General features: G+C 49.6%; 1 protein-coding gene across 1 annotated transcript in view; it reads right to left on the reverse strand.

Moving 5' to 3' along the window:
- DIS3L2 (DIS3 like 3'-5' exoribonuclease 2) overlaps positions 1 to 18,261 on the reverse strand; it is a 419,389-nt gene that overhangs the window by 70,394 nt on the left and 330,734 nt on the right.

Raw genomic sequence — 18,261 nt, forward strand, 5'->3', positions numbered from 1 at the left:
TGCGGCTCCTGACGGGCTCGCCCCCTCCAAAACCCACCGCCCACGCGCACCCCCTGCACGGGGGGGGGGGGGGGAATGGGTGTTTCCCCCCACCCCCAGGCAGGATTCTCTGGCAGAAGCTGGAGTTCCCACGGAGCCTCTTTTCTCCGAAAGCCTGGCCTGGCCTGGGCCCCGCTGCAGCGCTCTGGCACAATTGGGAGTGGGGGGGCAGGGGGGAGAGGGAAAGGTGAGCCTGCGCTGCCCTTGACACAGAGCCAGTCAAGAGCCTGGGCTTGCAATGGGATCCCATCTTCGTCGGAAGGCTTTGGCACTGCCTGGGATAAATGGGGTAACTGGGGGGTGGGGAGAGGCGAAGAGATGGATTATTTGCTGGAAATCCACAAAAGGATTTCGGAACAGTGCGTTGATCCCCGTGTCGTCCGAGGTCAGTCCGTTTTTTTTAGGGAGGGAAAAGCTAATTTGGACGCTCGCTAAAAGAGGAAATCCGAGACGGCTCTGAACAGAATGTGGAAAGGAGGTTGGGGGGGGGGGGGGGAAGGAATCGTGGAGATTTTAATGGCAATCTTATGCAGCCGCTCCGCTGGCTGCCGGTTAGTTACTGGGCCCGGTTTAAGGTCTTGGCTTCGTGGTCTTGGTCCCTCAATACCTGCAGAAGAAGAAGACGACTGCCGATTTATACCCCGCCCTTCTCTCTGAATCAGACACTCAGAGCGGCTTACACGCTCCTATATCTCCTTCCCCCACAACAGACACCCTGTGAGGTGAGTGGGGCTGAGAGAGCTCTAACAGAAGCTGCCCTTTCAAGGACAGAGTCTCAGAGCGGCTCACAATCTCCTTTCCCTTCCTCCCCCACAACAGACACCCTGTGAGGTGACTGGGGCTGGGAGAGCTCTAACAGAAGCTGCCCTTTCAAGGACAACTCCTGTGAGAGCTATGGCTGACCCAAGGCCATTCCAGCAGCTGCAAGTGGAGGAGTGGGGAATCAAGGCCGGTTCTCCTAGATAAGAGTTCGCGCACTTCACCACTACACCAAACTGGCCCTCACCAGAGCAGAACTACTAGTCCCCTAAGGCTCCAGGTGGGTGGTCGTGGTGGTCTGAAGCAGTAGAACAAAGCAAGAGTCAAGTTGCACCTATAAGACTAACACAGTTTTATTCAGAACGTAAGCTTTCGTGTGCTAGAAGCACACTTCACCAGACAAGTGTATGGAATGGACTGCTTGTCATTCAATACTATTGTCTGATGAAGCGTGTTTCTAATGAAGCGCGGCCCCAGAAGGTAGCACCAGAACCGGTGGGTTGAAATTAAATTGAAAGAGTTTCTGGCTCCACGTCAGGAAGAACTTCCTGGCTGTTAGAGAGCGCTTCCTCAGTGGAACAGGCTTCCTCGGGAGGTGGTGGGCTCTCCTTCCTTGGAGGTTTTTAAACAGAGGCTAGATGGCCATCTGACAGCAATGAAGATCCTGTGGATTTAGGGGGAGGTATTTGTGGGTTTCCTGCATTGTGCAGGGGGTTGGACTAGATGACCCTGGAGGTCCCTTCCAACTCTATGATTCTATGATTCTGTGAATTGTTTTCAGTGGCTCCAGAAGGTAGGACCAGAACCAACGAGTTGAAATTAAATCAAAAGAGTTTCTGGCTCAACATTAGAAAGAACTTCCTGGCTGTTAGAGAGCGATTCCTCAGTGGAACAGGCTTCCTCGGGAGGTGGTGGGCTCTCCTTCCTTGGAGGTTTTTCAGCAGAGGCTCGATGGCCATCTCACTGCAATGAAGATCCTGTGAATTTAGGGGCAGGCATTTGTGAGTTTCCTGCATTGTGCAGGGGGTTGGACTAGATGACTGCGGTTGTCCCTTCCGACTCTAGGATTCTAGCACACGAAAGCTTCCATTCTGAATAAAACTTAGTTGGTCTTAAAGGTGCCACTTGACTCTTGCTTTGTTCTAAGGCGCCACTGTGACAGCGTTGCTCGTCTCACCGTGGTGTTCTGCGGGTGCCCACCTGCAAAATGGGGAAAGCAGCAACTGCCTATACACCAGAAGAAGAAGAAGAAGAAGAAGAAGAAGAAGAAGAAGAAGAAGAAGAATTGCAGGTTTATACCCCGCCCTTCTCTCCGAATCAGAGACTCAGAGTGGCTTACAGTCTCCTATATCTTCTCTCCCCACAACAGACACCCTGTGAGGTGGGTGGGGCCGGAGAGGGCTCTCACAGCAGCTGCCCTTTCAAGGACAACCTCTGCCCGAGCTGTGGCTGACCCAAGGCCATGCTAGCAGGTGCAAGTGGAGGAGTGGAGGATCAAACCCGATTCTCCCAGGCAAGAGAGCTATGGCTGACCCAAGGCCACTCCAGCAGCTGCAAGTGGAGGAGAGGGGGAATCAAACCTGGTTCTTCCAGATAAGAGTCCACACACTCCACCACTACACCAAACTGGCTCTCTGAATCAGAGCCTCAGAGCAGCTTACAATCTCCTTTATCTTCTCCCCCTGCAACAGACACCCTGTGAGGTGGGTGAGGCTAAGAGAGCTCTGACAGAAGCTGCCCTTTCAAGGACAACTCCTGCCAGAGCTCTGGCTGACCCAAGGCCATTCCAGCAGGTGCAAGTGGAGGAGTGGGGAACCAAACCCGGTTCTCCCAGATAAGAGTCTGCACACTTAACCACTACACCAAACTGGCTCTCCTGGATTCTCTCCTGTGGCTCCCACTTTGTGGAATGGCCCATGGAGGACAGGAAGGCTGCTATTAGGGTTGCCAGGTCTCCCTTGGCCAATAGCAGGGGAAGGGGAGGCGGGTACGTAGAGTTGCCAGACCCAGGTTGGGAAACACCTGGAAACTTTGGGTTTGAGCCTGGGGCCTACAGGGACTTCAGCAGGATACAGTGCCACAGAGTCCACCCTCCAAAGCTTCCGTTTTCTCCAGGGGAACTGATCGCTCCGGTCTGGATATGAGCTGTAATACCAGGGGATCTCCAGGTCCCACCTGGAGGCTGGCATCCTTATTACCACCACCCTAGTTTTCCACAAAGGATGCAAAATGTAAATAAAGGTACAGGTAGCGCACCAGTCGTGTGCACTACTCCTGTGCAAGCACCAGTCGTTTCCGACTCTGGGGTGACTTTGCTTTCACAATGTTTTCACGGCAGACTTTTTACGGATTGGTTTGCCCTTGCCTTCCCCAGTCATCTACGCTTTCCCCTCAGCAAGCTGGGTACTCATTTTACCGACCTCGGAAGGATAGAAGGCTGTGTCAACCTCGAGCCGGCTACCTGAAAACCCAGCTTCCGTCGGGGATCGAACTCAGGTCATGAGCAGAGTTTAGGACTGCAGTACTGCAGCTTTAATACTCTGCGTCATTGGTAATGTAAATACCAATACAGAATAGATTAACAGCAATGTGAATGATTTTTACTGGTACTTCTATGCTGCCAAAAAAAAAAAATCTAAAGAAGCTATTTCTCAAACAACGAACCGTACAGCGATAAAATGCATGTAGACAGAACAAAAGGTTTTATGAATGCCAAATGAAACGGTTCTTATGAAATAGTAAAGAGTCCATTAGCACGTAATAAATTTTACGGCAGCATAAGCTTCTGAGAAACACAGCTCTCTGTGGCACCAGATCTTTTCCTGTTGGGATTACAAAAGGAAAAATTTCAAAAGCAAGATGGAACGATAATTTGGTACATGCTTTCAGCTGCACGGACATTATATGCACAAATGTGGAAAAAAGACAAAATACCAGAAGTATGGGAACGGACTCTGAAAGTCATGCATTGGAGTGAAATGGACAAACTCACAAGAATCTTAAAAGAACAAGATTTAAGAGAAATTTAAAAACGACTGGGGAAAGTTTCAAAAATCCATTGAAAAACCACGGAACGTGAAAGGACTTTTGGTGATCTTTGACAATGGTTGATTTTTAAAGAAACTGATATATGGATTACAGTTTAAAAAAAAATACGATTATTGGACTATAACTTTTTCATTTTTTTCCAACGACTAAGAAGAAATACCATGAATATGGATTATAACGATAACCTTTGGGGGGTTTTGGAGAAAGATTCTTTAATAGATAGAGTTTATTACCTTATAACAAATTAGATTAAATATCTGCACCGCTGGGGGTTCACAAAAGGGGGGGTGGGGTGGAGAAAACGCTATATATGTGCACTAACATTTAATGACAAAGGATGACACGATGTTACAATATATTACATTACAATAAATTGTTTTAAACAGAGAAACACAGCTCTCTGCGTCAGATGCCTGGAGGGTATGTAAAATTTGTTAGCCTTAAAGGCGCTACTGAACTCTTGGCTATAGTTCTTATGAAATATCCTCAGTCTTTCCACAGGATAAAGATACTCATTCGTTCCAATCATGGGAATAGTTCATCAGCTTGTATGCATCGGTCCCGGGCACGTTCTTTCTGATGGGCTGGCTATCTGGGAGCTGAGCTACATTTCGAATACAGCTTTATCGAGAACCGACTTCGCGAGTGCCCCGGCATTCTGTAGCATGGAAGTGACTTCTTCAAAGAGACACGGACGTCTTCACCCGCAATGAAACAGTAGCTTGATTGCAACCTGCCACAAACAGGGCTTTTTTTTTTTTTTAGCAGCAACTCCTTTGCATAATAAGCCACACACCCCTGATGGAGCCAATCCTCCAAGAGCTTAAAAAGGTAAAGGTAGTCCCCTGTTCAAGCACCAGTCGTTTTCCACTCTGGGGTGACGTTGCTTTCACGGCAGACTTTTTACGGGGTGGTTTGCCATCGCCTTCCCCAGTCATCTACACTTTCCCCCCCAGCAACCATTTCCCCCACCTCGGAAGGATGGAAGGCTGAGTCAACCTGGAGCCGGATACCGGAACCAGCTTCCGCTGGGATCGAACTCAGGTCATGAGCAGAGGGCTCTGACTGCAGTACTGCAGCTTAACCACTCTGCGCCATGGGGCTCTTTCCAAGAGCTTACAGGGCTGTTATTCCAGGGCCTACTGTCAGCTCCAGGAGGATTGGCTACATCAGGGGGTGTGGCCTAATATGCAAAGGAGGTCCTGCTAGAATTCCTGACAGGGCTCTTCGTACAGGGCCTACTGGAAGCTCCAGGAGGATTGGCTACATCAGGGGGGTGTGGCCTAATATGCAAAGGAGGTCCTGCTAGAATTCCTGACAGGGCTCTTCGTACAGGGCCTACTGGAAGCTCCAGGAGGATTGGCTACATCAGGGGGGTGTGGCCTAATATGCAAAGGAGGTCCTGCTAGAATTCCTTACAGGGCTCTTCGTACAGGGCCTACTGAAAGCTCCAGGAGGATTGGCTACATCAGGGGTGTGTGGCCTAATAGGCAAAGGAGGTCCTGCTAGAATTCCTGACAGGGCTCTTCGTACAGGGCCTACTGGAAGCTCCAGGAGGATTGGCTACATCAGGGGGTGTGGCCTAATAGGCAAAGGAGGTCCTGCTAGAATTCCTGACAGGGCTCTTCGTACAGGGCCTACTGGAAGCTCCAGGAGGATTGGCTACATCAGGGGTGTGTGGCCTAATAGGCAAAGGAGGTCCTGCTAGAATTCCTGACAGGGCTCTTCGTACAGGGCCTACTGGAAGCTCCAGGATTAGCTACATCAGGGTGTGTGGCCTAAGATGCAAAGGAGGTCCTGCTAGAATTCCTGACAGGGCTCTTCGTACAGGGCCTCCTGGAAGCTCCAGGAGGATTGGCTACATCAGGGGTGTGTGGCCTAATATGCAAAGGAGGTCCTGCTAGAATTCCTTATAGGGCTCTTCGTACAGGGCCTCCTGGAAGCTCCAGGAGGATTGGCTACATCAGGGGTGTGTGGCCTAATATGCAAAGGAGGTCCTGCTAGAATTCCTTATAGGGCTCTTCGTACAGGGCCTACTGGAAGCTCCAGGAGGATTGGCTACATCAGGGGTGTGTGGCCTAATATGCAAAGGAGGTCCTGCTAGAATTCCTTATAGGGCTCTTCGTACAGGGCCTCCTGGAAGCTCCAGGAGGATTAGCTACATCAGGGGGGTGGGGCCTAATATGCAAAGGAGGTCCTGCTAGAATTCCTGACAGGGCTCTTCATACAGGGCCTACTGGAAGCTCCAGGAGGATTGGCTACATCAGGGGTGTGTGGCCTAATATGCAAAGGAGGTCCTGCTAGAATTCCTTATAGGGCTCTTCGTACAGGGCCTACTGGAAGCTCCAGGAGGATTGGCTACATCAGGGGGTGTGGCCTAATATGCAAAGGAGGTCCTGCTAGAATTCCTGACAGGGCTCTTCGTACAGGGCCTACTGGAAGCTCCAGGAGGATTGGCTACATCAGGGGTGTGTGGCCTAATATGCAAAGGAGGTCCTGCTAGAATTCCTTACAGGGCTCTTCGTGCAGGGCCTACTGGAAGCTCCAGGAGGATTGGCTACATCAGGGGGTGTGGCCTAATATGCAAAGGAGGTCCTGCTAGAATTCCTGACAGGGCTCTTCATACAGGGCCTACTGGAAGCTCCAGGAGGATTGGCTACATCAGGGGGTGTGGCCTAATATGCAAAGGAGGTCCTGCTAGAATTCCTGACAGGGCTCTTCGTACAGGGCCTACTGGAAGCTCCAGGAGGATTGGCTACATCAGGGGGTGTGGCCTAAGATGCAAAGGAGGTCCTGCTAGAATTCCTGACAGGGCTCTTCATACAGGGCCTACTGGAAGCTCCAGGAGGATTGGCTACATCAGGGGTGTGTGGCCTAATATGCAAAGGAGGTCCTGCTAGAATTCCTGACAGGGCTCTTCGTACAGGGCCTACTGGAAGCTCCAGGAGGATTGGCTACATCAGGGGGTGTGGCCTAAGATGCAAAGGAGTTCTAGCTACAAAAAAGCCCTGGCTGTCACTTAAGACAGGGGCGGTCAACGGTAGCTCTCCAGATGTTTTTTGCCTACAACTCCCATCAGCCCCAGCCAGCGGCCATGCTGGCTGGGGGGGGTGATGGGAGTTGTAGGCAAAAAACATCTGGAGAGCTACCGTTGGCCTCCCCTGACGTAAGAGAAAGGAAAGAGTTGTTCCTCTTACCAGCAGAGGACAGGACTCAATGCATTTAAATTAGAAGCAGAAAGATACCAGATATGCAAAGGAGTTCCTGCTACAAAAAGAAGCCCAGGCCACAACACTACCACAACATACGATTTAGGGGCAAACTAGATGAGACGGGCAACTTCGACTTGTCGCCATCTTAAAGAATGAATTGCCACTCAGGAACTCCTTCAGACTGCACTGGGGGGGGGGGGCGGACCACAATGGGGCACGGGGACAAGAAGAGGATCTTGCTCCTCCCCCCCCCCCCCACCGCCATTCCATTTCTTCATCCCGAAATGGCGTATTTTCAAGTCAGAAAGACGGTGCAGGAAGCAGACAGGATCCCCTTCCCACACCCCCCCAAGAGCTCCCAACCAGCGTTCCCTCTAAGCTGAGTTAACGTGAGCTAGCTCACAGGTTTTTAGTCTCCAGCTCACACATTTTTGTCTTAGCTCAGGAAGGATGACCCCCAGAGCGCAATAACTGAGAGCCAGTTCGGTGTAGTGGCGAAGTGCGCGGACTCTTATCTGGGAGAACAGGGTTTGATTCCCCACTCCTCCGCCTGCAGCTGCTGGGATGGCCTTGGGTCAGCCACAGCTCTCGCAGAGCTGTCCTTGAAAGGGCAGCTTATGGCAGAGCTCTCTCAGCCCCACCTACCTCCTAGGTGTCTGTTGTGGGGGAGGGGGGAGGAAGGTAAAGGAGATTGTGACCACTCTGAGATTCAGAGTATACGGCAGGATATAAATCCGATATCAATATCATCATCTTCTTGCAGTAGCTCGTAACTTTAATGCCAGTGGCTCACAAGGTAGAATTTTTGCTCACAAGACTCTGCAGCTTAGAGGAAACATTGGTCCCAACCGGAATCTCCCATCTCCTCCCCCGCCGCAGTGCAATTTGAAGGCGTTTCCGAGTGGGACTTCACTCTTTAAAATGGCGGCCGATCCACGGGCTGAATAAGCGGGTTGTAGATCGAATCAAGCCTGAATCCTCCCTAAAAACTAAAACAACTAAAGAGCGGCCCCACTACGAGAAACGAAGAATTACTGGAAACGACAGTCATGCTAGGAGAAGCGGAAGGCGGCAGGAAAACAGAGAAGACCCAATGGAAGATGGATGGACTTTGTCAAGAAAGCCACAAAGGTCCTCAGCTTGCAAGACCCGAGCAAGGCTGTTAATGAGGCTGTTAATTAATAGAACTGCCATAACTCGGAAGCCATCTGACAGCGCATAATACCCAGAAGAAGTACCAAAAAACAAAAGAAATATGGCATCATTATTACTATCTATAGCAAAATCATTGATAGCAATCAGATGGAAAGAAAAGTACCAATGTTCTATACAATCGTGGAAAAAGAGAAAATATGGGAATACTTTATTCTTACTAAAATTGTAAGTAAGAATTCTTACTAAAATGCCATCTGCTGGAATAGCACCAAGATGTTGATTTTATTGTTTTTAGAATTTTAATTAAATTGTTAGCTGTTGTTTAAATCATTGTATAACTCACTGTATTGACTGAGGTTGTTAGCCGCCCTGAGCCTGCCTCGGCGGGGAGGGCGGGATATAAATAAAATGATTGATTGATCCATCTCGCTTGGCCCCAAGAGAGCTCAGAATTCGACCACCATTCCCACCAACGCTGTCAACCCGTAAATGGGTAGCACACAGGGCTTTTTTCGTAGTGGGAACTCCTCTGCATATTAGGCCACACCTCCTGATATAGCCAATCCTCCTGGAGCTTACAGGGCTCTTAGTACAGGGTCTACTCTAAGCTCTTGGGAGGATTGGCGACATCAGGGGGGTGCGGCCTAATATGCAGAGGAGTTCTTACTACAAAAAAAAAAAAGCTCTGGTAAAACCCCATTCAGACCACAGGCGGTGGTGATAGCTGGGTCCCATAACTGAATTCATTTCCATATTTTGGGGGAGTGTCGGAACTCCCTGCTTAGAGAAAAGCACTTTACCAGGAATAAAAGCTCTAGCCTAGACTTTTGCCTGATGTGTTAATGTTCTGCCTGCATGAGTCCGCCATAAAACGAACATAAAATGAAGCTTTGGAACGCTTTCCCTACGAAGAAAGGTTAAAACGCTTGGGGCTCTTTAGCTTGGAGAAACGTCGACTGCGGGGGGTGACACGATAGAGGTTGACAAGATAATGCATGGGATGGAGAAAGTAGAGAAAGAAGTACTTTTCTCCCTTTCTCACAATACAAGAACTCGTGGGCATTCGATGAAATTGCTGAGCAGTCGGGTTAGAACGGATAAAAGGAGGTATTTCTTCACCCAAAGGGCGATTAACATGTTGAATTCACAGCCACAGGAGGTGGTGGTGGCTACAAGCATAGCCAGCTTCAAGAGGGGATTGGATACAAATATGGAGCAGAGGTCCATCAGTGGCTATTAGCCACAGAGAGAGAGAGAGAAAGAAAGAGTGCATAGGCCACTGTGTTATACAGAGTCTTGGACTGGATGGGCCATTGGCCTGATCTAACATGGCTTCTCTTACGTTCTTATGAATCCCCATCTGCAGTCTGAAGGGGGTGGGGAGAGAGAGACACACAGACAGAGAGTGAGAGAGAAAGACACCCCCACAACAGAATAGGAGGGGCTGAGGGAGCTCTCCTGGGACCTGACCTTTCAAGGACAACTCCCATGAGAGCTATGGCTGACCCAAGGCCATTCCAGCAGGTGCATGTGGAGGAGTGGGGAATCAAACCTGGTTCCTCCAGATGAGACTCCGCACACTTAACCACTACAGAGAGAGGGAGATAGAGGGACAGAGAGAGAGACAGATAGAGAGAGAGAACACTTGTAAGGACTGTGGAAGAGGCAGCTATGGGAGAACACAGTCTCATCCTACTGTAGCTTGAGGGATTCTGAGTGAGAATCAGGAGGCAGTGAAAGAATTAATGGAAAATTTGTCCCACGAAAGCCTCCTGGAGAGAAAATAGAGGTTGCCTCCCCCGTTTTTGGAAATTCAACTTACAGACGATGGCTCTGACCTTTTCCAGCCAGCGACCACTGAGAGCAATTGATTCGGACTGGAAAGGTTTCGGGGCTCCTGGGCTCGAGGGGGTAATTGCTGCCTAAAATGAATGCCTTATTAAAGAGCACAAGGCTCATCTGCCAGCGGCCTCTTCGCACAATTGGCTCATTAGGCGGCGAGTCAATTCCTGCTCCCCTGCTGGATGGCTAAACCAGAAAGCAACATGGTGCGAGTTTGAACTGACTCAAATTATAATTAAATGAGCAGCCATCACAGGAGCTGATAAAGTCAAGAGCATTACCACACAGGTACAGATCGACATGTTTACCTGATGCGGACTGAGCTGAAATGAACATTCAACCTACCTGAAGCAACAGTTGCCTTAAGGATAAAGAGCCCTGCTGGATCACATCAATGGTCTGTCTAGTCATAAGAACATAAGAGAAGCCATGTTGGATCAGGCCAATGGCCCCTCCAGTCCAACACTCTGTGTCACATAAGAACGTAAGAGAAGCCATGTTGGATCAGGCCAATGGCCCCTCCAGTCCAGCACTCTGTGTCACATAAGAACATAAAAGCCCTGTTGGATCAAGCCAATGGCTCATCCAGTCCAACGCTCTGTGTCACGTAAGAACATAAGAGAAGCCATGTTGGATCAGGCCAATGGCCCATCCAGTCCAACGCTCTGTGTCACATAAGAACATAAGAGAAGCCCTGTTGGATCAGGCCAGTGGCCCATCCAGTCCAACACTCTGTGTCACATAAGAACAGAAGAGAAGCCGTGTTGGATCAGGCCAATGACCCATCCAGTCCAACACTCAGTGTCACATAAGAACATAAGAGAAGCCATGTTGGATCAGGCCAATGGCCCCTCCAGTCCAACACTCTGTGTCACATAAGAACATAAGAGAAGCCCTGTTGGATCAGGCCAGTGGCCCATCCAGTCCAACACTCTGTGTCACAGAAGAACATAAGAGAAGCCATGTTGGATCAGGCCAATGGCCCATCCAGTCCAACACCCTGTGTCCCACAGTGGCCAAAAAAACAGGCGCCATCAGGAGGTCCATCAGTGGGGCTAGGACACTGTCCAGCATCCTGTCTTCCACAGTGGTCAACTCATTCATCTGGAGGTTCAACAACAGGGCAGAGAGGCTGAGGCCTTCAGAAGAACATAACAGCCAAGCTGGATCAGACCAGTGATCCATCTAGTCCAGCATCCTAAGTTCCCCCCGCATCCTGGGTCCTACTGTGAAACCCAAACTGCTACAGCAGCAGTCCCCAAAGTAGTGTCTGTGGGCACCATAAAGCTAACAGGCACCTTTCCTGGTGCCCACCGAGTGTTTTTAGAAAGTGGCTGGGGCATTTGCCCCATAAGGTTTCTGGCCAGCTGCTGGAGATTTGATTCGCTGTGCAGATTTTTTAAAACGTTGCTTTGGCAGACCCTGCCACCACCACAGCACATGGATCTTCAACCACGGCCGAGGACCTGCTTACCTTAGGGACCGTCTCTCCCCACATGTTCTCCAGAGAGTACTTAGATCAGGAACACAATACTCGTTATCAATCCCTGGGCCGAGGGAGGCAAGACTGAAAACAACGCGAGAAAGAGTCTTCTCAATTGCCACCCCCCATTGGTGAAGCCAACTGCCTGAAGAGATCAGAGCCTTGTGGGACCTTGCCCAGTTCCGCAAGGCTTGTAAGACGACAATGTTTCCATTAGTGTTTAACTGAAATGCTGACCACCACCTCCGAGACGACGCTAGAACCAATGGATGCTTAATATCACTGAACGCCGTCTTAAATCTGAATCAAAACTAGCACCAAATCATTTTTAAACTGTTTTGATGTTTTTAATGTAAATGTTTTACTGTAAGCTATGTATTGTGAGCTGCCCTGAGCCTACTTTGGTGGGGAGGAAAAGGAAAGGTCCCCTGTGCAAGCACCAGTCGTTTCTGACTCTGGGGTGACGTTGCTTTCACAACGTTTTCCAGGCAGACTTTTTACGGGGTGGTTTGCCATTGCCTTCCCCAATCATCTACACTTTCTCCCCAGCAAGCTGGGTACTCCTTTGACCGACCTCAGAAGGATGGAAGGCTGAGTCAACCTTGGGCCGGCTACCTGAATTTAAGGAAAAGGCAAGGTCCCCTGTGCAAGCACCAGTCGTTTCCGACTCTGGGGTGATGTTGCTTTCACAACGTTTTCACGGCAGACTTTTTACGGGGTGGTTTGCCATTGCCTTCCCCAGTCCTCTACGCTTTCCCCCCAGCAGGCTGGGGACTCACTTGACCGACCTCGGAAGGATGGAAGGCTGAGTCAACCTTGGGTCGGCTACCTGAATCCAGCTTTCGCTGGGATAGAACTCAGGTCGTGAGCAGAGAGTTCAGATCACAGTACTGCGGTACTGCTGCTTTACCACTCTGCGCCACGGGGCCGTGGTGGTGGGGAGAGCAGGATATAAATCGAATAAAATAAATAAACAAACCATGTGACTAAAGATAAGCTGCAGCAGTCATTTTGTAGCTGGATCCATCTCCCAAAGCAACCATTTTGTGGCTCTGCCTGACAAGCCGTGTCAGAATTCCAACAGTGCTCACCAGCTCAAAATGGTTGGGGACTCCTGTGCTACGCCATACTGGTTCACAATTCCAAAACTGCAGGGGTGTATGTGTGTGTGTATGACCTGGTTCACACAATAAAGCTTCCCTCGTTGAGAAATCGGGAACTGCAAATGCACCCTGCAAGACAGACGGCGAGGTGAGACCCTGTTGGATCCTGTCAGAGCAAGCTGTTTCTGGAATATATGTCGGCAATCATTTTGTTCCATCAACTTGCCACCAGGTTCAACTTGCGGTGGGAGGGACAGAAATCGAGCAAATCCATCACCCAGCGGCATTCTTCTGCGAAGTATCGCATGGCGCCACAGCCGCCACGTTTAACAAATCGCCCTTTCCAGCTCAATGGCTTTTTGCACAAAAGGCCCGCTCTTTACGCTACAAGGTGGGGGGAATTCAGTAGGAATGGGGTTTGGGATGGCTGCGCGGCACAGCTGAGAACAGAGCGGCCCCCGCTGAGGAAAGCTCATCAATAAATTAAGGTGGCAGCAAAGACTGAGAAGGGCGGGAGCGCTCGAATAAGAGGTGCCCAAAAGACTCATCAAGATTTCTTGAGGTGAATCGAATGCCCTTGGTTTGGCAGACGACGCTGTGCCATGCCAGAAAGAGACGGAAGCTGAGCTGAAGTGGCACAGGGAAATATTTGGCTTAAAATTAACATAACGGAGGGATGTTAAGAGATGCCCTGCAAATGAAGTCCACAAAAGCTGCTAGCCCTCAATAATACGGAATAGCCTTGCATGTCTTCTTGTATCTCCACAAGTCATTTGCGGTGTGCTGGTATCCAGAAAGGGAAGAAGATAAATAAGAGAACCGCTGTCGCCCAATTTACATCTTCCCAACTTGGTTACCTGCAAGGAATTTCCTTTTTGATACTGGCAACACACCTGGGTTGGATCCATTTGGTCAACAGAGAAAGATGATCACACGCTGTTAACAGTGATGCACATGGGATGTTCATACTCTAGTGCAAGACGATACCCTTTTATATTCTGTATTTGTTCATCTTGATTCATTTACCACCTCCTAGGCCAAAGGCAGGAATCTATATTTGATCCGTACACAAGAACTGATGGGATAAGGCCAATCCAACTATTTAACCACCCCGATCAACAGTAGGTCTGGCTATTAACGTATGCTGTAGGGTAGGGATGTCAAACATGTTGCTCAGGGGCCGGATCAGGCATCTGGGGAGTTCCTAACAGGCCCTCAAGCAAGTCCGCTTCCTTCTCCCTCTCTCTCGCTTCCTTCTGCATCACAGCTTGCTTTTCCAGGCTTGCTCAATCGCACAAGAGTTACAGAGCAAAGCCTCTAGATGGACATCCTGAGCTTCAGTTGTTGCGGATTTACATGCTGATGGGTTCTTAACTGGATGAGGACAAGATTTGCCTTGTTTATTTCTACTGTATTTTGGGTTTTGCATTGTAAGCTGCTTTGGTCCCCATTGGGGAGAAAAGCAGGACAGAAATAATTAAACAAGCATATAAATATCATTCATGGTATCGAGAGTTTTTGTCTGTTTGCCATAAATGGAACAGAACTTGCATTTCCTTTATGAAAATCGCGGTGGCAACTGTGGTGGGCAGGGCTCCGTGGATCTCTTCCACTAACACTGTCACTCTCCTCCACTATAAGCAGACTTCTTCCAGTGTCAGAGGCTCAAGAGTGTCAGAGTGAGGCCCCTTGGGCCAGAGGAAACCCCTGCCCTTAAGGGAACATGCCCATGACTGCATGATCGCGCTGGCCTGGGACAACGTGCATGTGTCCGACAACAGTCAAGAGATCTACGAGCACAGCAGGACTTCCATTTCCCCTGGCACCACTTCAAAGGGAATACTTGGTAATGGCTCACAGATGAGTTCACTCCAAAAGTTCTCACGCGAGCCCTCCGGGTGATGCGCATCCATGTATCAGTTGGTTCTCCATTGTACCCCACTGAAGAAGGGCAAACTGCCCCGTTCCCACGCCCTGAATTTGGTCCAAAATTAAATATGGGCCCATTACAGGACGATAACATGATCCATCACTTGACAGTCTAAGCAAGCTCCAATGAAAAGGAAAGTGGCTGCCAAGAGCATTTCAATCAGACTCGCGCAGGAGAGCTCCCTGAAAATTGCCCCCCCCCAGCTCAAATAGAAAGAATAAGGGAGCCATTTGGGTTTTATTTATTGGTTTGGAAAATGTATATGTGCCTCCCACTTAGAAATGTCTGAGCCGAGAGAAGCCAGCAACTGAACCGACCAGGAAAACTTGACTTCTGGTTCGGAAATAGAATCTTTCCGCTACTGCCCAAAGACCCAATCCAGGCACCCGGGATAGCCCCGCAACCTCTTCTTGGTGGCTCAGTTCAGTCCTTGGACACGCAGAGGGATAATCCCACAGATTCTTAGCTGTTCTGGTCAGATCTCGGAAGGTAGTTATTTATTTGTTTGTTGTATTGGATTTATATCCCGCCCTCCCCGCCGAAGCAGGCTCAGGGCGGCTCATGACAGTAAAAACATGTACATACCCTGTTTCCCTGAAAATAAGACCTACCCCAAAAATAAGCCCTAGCAGGATTTCTATGCATTTGTTAAATATAAGCCCTACCCCGATAATAAGACCTAGTGATGGGCGTGGCTATGCAGCGTATCTGCATGCGTTTCGGCGCAGAGTGGTAAGGAAGACTGAAATACCTGGAGAGTTATGACAATGTTCCAGAAGATGACTTAACTGTATTTGAATAAAGGCAGATTGTTGTATCATACTTAATAAAAAATAAGACATCCCCTGAAAATAAGCCCTAGCGTGTCTTCTTGAGAAAAAACAAATATAAGACGGTGTCTTATTTCCGGGGAAACACGGTATATTAAACATTAACTAATTAAAACCTTAAACAATATACCAAAACATTTTAAAAACAATTTGGTGGTAATAATACATTCCGGTCATTTCAGTTTCAGTCTTCTTGAGTATCCTCACACGTGGCTATCGATTAAAAGCAAAAGTTGAAACATAGCTGTCTCGCAAGCCTTGCGGAACTGAACGAGGTCCCGCGAGGCTCTTGCTTCTTCCGGCAGTTGGTTCCACCAATAGGGAGCCGCTATAGAGAAGGCTCTCTCCCAAGTGGTCTTCAATCTTGCCTCCCTTGGCCCAGGGATCGATAACGGGTTCCATGTCCCGGATCTGAGAACCCTCTAGGGAACATATGGGAGGTAGGCACTGGCAAGCCTGGCCTTCCTTAGGACTTGGATGAGGGACCACAGAGGAAGTCCAGGGTCGCTATGCAGAGGCAGACAACTACAAACCACCTTTGAATGTCTCTCGCCCTGGAAGTGACACAAGAGGTCACTGTAAGTTGGCTGCAACTTGATGGCACTTTCCATCACCTGCCCTCACCTGGATAGCCCAGCCTTTTCTGATCTCGTCATATTTTGGAAGCTAAGCAGGGTCAGCCTTGGTTAGTATCTGGATGGGAGACCGATGAAGAAGTCCAGGGTTGCTACGCAGAGGTAAAAAGGTCAAGTAGTCCCCTGCGCACGCACCAGTCGTTTTCGACTCTGGGGTGACGTTGCTTTCACAACGTTTTCATGGCAGACTTTTTTACGGGGTGGTTTGCCATTGCCTTCCCCGGTCATCTACACTTTACCCCCAGCAAGCTGGGTACTCATTTGACCGACCTCAGAAGGATGGAAGGCTGAGTCATCCTCGAGCCGGCTACCTGAACCAGTTTCTGCTGGAATGGAACTCAGGTTGTGAGCAGAGGGCTCCGACTGCAGTACTGCAGCTTTACCACTCTGTGCCACGGGGCTCTATACGCAGAGGTAGGCAATGGCAAAACACCTTTGGTTGACTGTTGCCATGGACATCCCATGACTGGCCATCATAGATTATCTGCAACTGGACGGCAATTTCTACCATCCCAATCCTACAGAGCAGGGCTTTTTTTGTAGGAGGAACTCCTTTGCATACTAGGCCACACATGTAGCCTCTTATTGTAAGGACTAGTGAAAGCTCTTGGAAGACTGGCTACATCGGGTATGTGGCCTAATATGCAAAGAAGCTCCTGCTATATAAAAAAAGGCCCTGCTACAGAGTATGGATGCCCATGTACTGGGACCCTTCTCTTACAACCGAGAGAACTCACCCAGCCTCATGCTCTCTTTCTGTTGCAACTTGTAATTAAGAGGCGCGATTTGCAGGTTGGAAAATGCGGACTTGGAAGATACTCAAGACCAAGAGTTGCTGACATTGCGAATTCACCACTGGTGGATACTGTCAAGGTATGGTATTCAGCAGGGGTGGAATTCTAGCAGGAGCTCCTTTGCATGTTAGCCCCCCTCCCCCACACCGAAATCAACCCAGACTGTTCACTGGAAGGTCAGATGCTGAAGCTGAAATACTTTGGCCACCAAATGAGAATGGAGCACTCACTGGAGAAGATCCTGATGCTAGGAAAGACGGAAGGCCAAAGAAGAAAGGGACGGCAAAAGATGAGATGGCTGGACAGTGTTACTGATGTAACCAACATGAATTTGAACAGACTTCGGAGGATGGTGGAAGACAGGAGGGCCTGGCGTGACTTTGTCCATGGGGTCGCATAGAGTCGGACTCGACTGTGCGACTGAACAACAACAACCACCACCCCGATGTAGCCAATCCTAACAGCTTACAAGGTTCTTTTTTGTAAGCTCTCGGAGGATTGGCTACATCAGGGGTGTGTGGCCTAATATGCAAAGGAGCTCCTGTTAGAATCCCAACCCCTGGTATTCAGAATTTCCAAGGGGTATAAATCTGTAATTCTTCTTCTTCTTCCTCCTCCTCCTCCAGGAGGTCAAGCAGGCCAGGACAGGCAGAGGGGAAAAGTTGCTGCTCAGAGCAATGAATGGACTTTGGATGCTCAAGTGGGACTCTGAAAAGCATCTGTTGGGGAGATGACAAGTCGTTTTGGCCTGAAGCCAAGGTGAGGCTGCCTCCTGGCTGCCCTCCAACTCGGGGAAGCCGATCCAAGGCCGCTGGCTCCGCTGGCCAAACTCTACAACCCTTTCCTTCCATTCAGGATGGTTATCTCACCCTAGATAACCCAAACAATGGGTCAGGGACTCAGTGACGTCGCTCGCAGACTGCTGAGGGAGTTGACACGTGCGGCTTTGCCAGCGGGATTGGGGCGGCCGCGACTGGCTGGTGAGAGGCGTGCCAGGTGATCACCTCACCTGTTGCCTTCCCGGCTCAGGTGATCTGAGGCCCAGGTATCACTCGCTGACAACAGGTGGCGAGAGCCAGAATGCAATGCCAGCAACAGAACGAAACGTCAGCTGTGCATCTTGTTGGCAACGGTGCCTCGAATGCGCTGATTGTGGGGTGTGTTTGCTGCGAGATTTGTTTCGCAGGAGAGGCCATGATTAATCTGGGAAAGGGCTGCGGCTCAGAGGAAGAAGAAGATGATGATGATATTGGATTTATATCCCGCCCTATACTCTGAATCTCAGAGTCTCAGAGCGGCTCACAATCTCCTTTACCTTCCTCCCCCCCACTCCAACAGACACCCTGTGAGGTGGGTGGGGGTTGAGAGAACTCTTATAGCAGCCTGCCCTTTCAAGGACAACTCCTGTGAGAGCTATGGCTGACCCAAGGC

The sequence above is a fragment of the Heteronotia binoei genome, chromosome 6 (assembly GCF_032191835.1).
Source record: "Heteronotia binoei isolate CCM8104 ecotype False Entrance Well chromosome 6, APGP_CSIRO_Hbin_v1, whole genome shotgun sequence".
NCBI classification, from domain to species: domain Eukaryota; kingdom Metazoa; phylum Chordata; class Lepidosauria; order Squamata; family Gekkonidae; genus Heteronotia; species Heteronotia binoei.